Genomic DNA, 2,657 nt, shown 5'->3' with positions numbered 1-2,657 from the left:
CCGTGATCCGAACACTTCATCAGATCATTCAATCGGTAGGAGCGACGGGCAGTGTGTACAAAGGGCAGGGACGTAGTCAACGTGAGCTCATGACTCGCGCTTACTAGGAATTCCTCATTGAAGATCAATAGTTGCAATGGTCTATCCCCATCACGATGCAATTTGGCAAGATTTCCCAAACCTTTCGGGCCAGGGAGAGAAACTTGTTGGTTGCATCAGTGTAGCATGCGTGCAGCCCAGAACATCTAAGGGCATCACAGACCTGTTATTGCTTCAAACTTCCATGGCCTAGGAGGCCATAGTCCCTCTAAGAAGCTGGCCGCGAAGGGGAACCTCCGCGTAGCTAGTTAGCAGGCTGAGGTCTCATTCATTAACGGAATTAACCAGACAAATCGCTCCACCAACTAAGAATGGCCATGCACCACCACCCATAGAATCAAGAAAGAGCTCTCAATCTGTCAATCCTTACTATGTCTAGACCTGGTAAGTTTTCCCGTGTTGAGTCAAATTAAGCCGTAGGCTCCACTCCTAGTGGTGCCCTTCTGTCAATTCCTTTAAGTTTCAACCTTGCGACCATACTCCCCCCGAAACCCAAACACTCTGATTTCTCAGAAGGTGCTGGCGGAGTCCTTAGAGCAACATCCGCCGATCCCTGGTCAGCATCGTTTATGGTTGAGACTAGGACGGTATCTGATCGTCTTCGAGCCCCCAACTTTCATTCTTGATTAATGAAAACATCCTTGGCAAATGCTTTCGCAGTGGTTTGTCTTCCATAAATCCAAGAATTTCACCTCTGACAATGAAATATGAATGCCCCCGACAGTCCCTATTAATCATTACTCTGGTCCCGAAGGCCAACGGAACAGGACCAGACTCCTATCGCGTTATTCCATGCTAATGTATTCAGAGCGTAGGCTTGCTTTGAGCACTCTAATTTTTTCAAAGTAATGGCGCCGGAACCGCGACCCAGCTAATTAAGGCCAGGAACACGCCACCAACAGAAGGGACGTGAGGGCCAGTGCACACCCAGAAGGCGGACCGACCGTGACGACCCAAGGTCCAACTACGAGCTTTTTAACTGCAACAACTTAAATATACGCTATTGGAGCTAGAATTACCGCGGCTGCTGGCACCAAACTTGCCCTCCAATGGATCCTCGTTAAGGGATTTAGATTGTACTCATTCCAATTACCAAACTCGATGAGCCCAGTATTGTTATTTATTGTCACTACCTCCCCGTGTCAGGATTGGGTAATTTGCACGCCTGCTGCCTTCCTTGGATGTGGTAGCCGTTTCTCAGGCTCCCTCTCCGAAATCGAACCCTAATTCTCCGTCACCCGTCACCACCATGGTAGGCCTCAATCCTACCATTGAAAGTTGATAGGGCAGAAATTTGAATGAAGCATCGCCAGCACAAAGGCCGTGCGATCCGTCGAGTTATCATGAATCACCGGAATAGCGGGCGAGCCCGCGCCGGCCTTTTATCTAATAAATGCATCCCTTCCGAGAGTCGGGATTTGGTGCACATATTAGCTCTAGAATTACTACGGTTATTCGAGTAGCAAAGTACCATCAAACAAACTATAACTGATTTAATGAGCCATCCATAGTTTCAAAGTCTGAAATAGTTCATACTTAGACATGCATGGCTTAATCTTTGAGACAAGCATATGACTATTGGCAGGATCGACCAGGTAGCTTCTAACAACGAGGGGACCCCCAAGACCTACTATAGCCAAGGGATGCCCGCCGCGATGGGAAACCAAAATTTGCATTCTCTCCATCATGCATCCAAACATAATCCGCCGACCGGAGAGGGCCGAACAGGGAGCCTCGGTACAGAAAAGTTCCTATGGCTGAACACTCACACTAGCATTATCGGACAAGCTTCAATCTCATGCACATGCACATACTGAAGAATTGGCACCATGAGGAAACCACCCGCGAGGACCCACATCTTGGCAAAAAGCATTCGTGCAATTTCTTCCCCTAGACAGACACGTTGGGCCTGCACTTGTCGGAGCATTGCAAAGATGAGCGCTCTGGTTCGCAGGAGCCTGAGAAGAACATCTCGTACAAAACCCGTTCCCCAAAAATGCTCGAATCACAAATGCTCACAGCAGGGTCGTAATGCAAAGATGTACACTGCGCACGCGACCGAGTAAGGACACTCAGAGACATCCATTTCCCAGGCATATGCCCCCTAAACGCTTTTTGGTGCACCCCGTACAAACGGCCATACTTCGACAAGCCCTCCCAGAATTTCGCATCTGAAGGGAGAGATGAAATGCCTTGGGCTTTTTGTCCACACAATGCAAACACCGAGCGCTCTCTTTAGGGGGGAGCTGAAGAAGAGTATCTCCCGTAGAACCCACGAGCCGTAGCCGTTCGGATCGCACAGGGCAGGACAGGGCATGGAGAGTTTCCGCATCCAAAAAAAAATTATCGGTAATACTCTACGCTTCTACTGGCCCAGACCACAAAGGTTGTCATGAAAGTGCCATGCACTTCTGTGGGATGAGACAGTGAAGAGGCGAGCACGCACCGAGAACGCACTAGCGAATAAATTATGCGGCAACCAAACCTTTCGCCGGCCCCCCTCTCAATCCCAAGGCTCTACTGATCGGCAAAAAACTTAGGGTGGAGAGTGGACCCTT

At 49.2% G+C, this 2,657-nt stretch overlaps 1 non-coding gene across 1 annotated transcript in view; it reads right to left on the bottom strand.

Annotated features, from left to right (window-relative positions):
* LOC149573892 (18S ribosomal RNA) overlaps positions 1-1,697 on the bottom strand; it is a 1,811-nt gene extending 114 nt beyond the window's left edge. The window contains exon 1 of the ribosomal RNA XR_016360619.1: positions 1-1,697. This exon is cut by the window's left edge and continues 114 nt beyond it. This is a non-coding gene — a ribosomal RNA (18S ribosomal RNA).
* Positions 1,698-2,657: the final 960 nt, after the last annotated feature.

This window comes from Cupressus sempervirens, chromosome 2 (genome assembly GCF_028749045.1).
Source record: "Cupressus sempervirens isolate cs-2001-9-10 chromosome 2, ASM2874904v1, whole genome shotgun sequence".
Taxonomy (NCBI): Eukaryota; Viridiplantae; Streptophyta; class Pinopsida; order Cupressales; family Cupressaceae; genus Cupressus; species Cupressus sempervirens.
The sequence above is the reverse complement of the archived record's forward strand: the minus strand, read 5'-3'. Positions and strand labels throughout refer to the sequence as shown.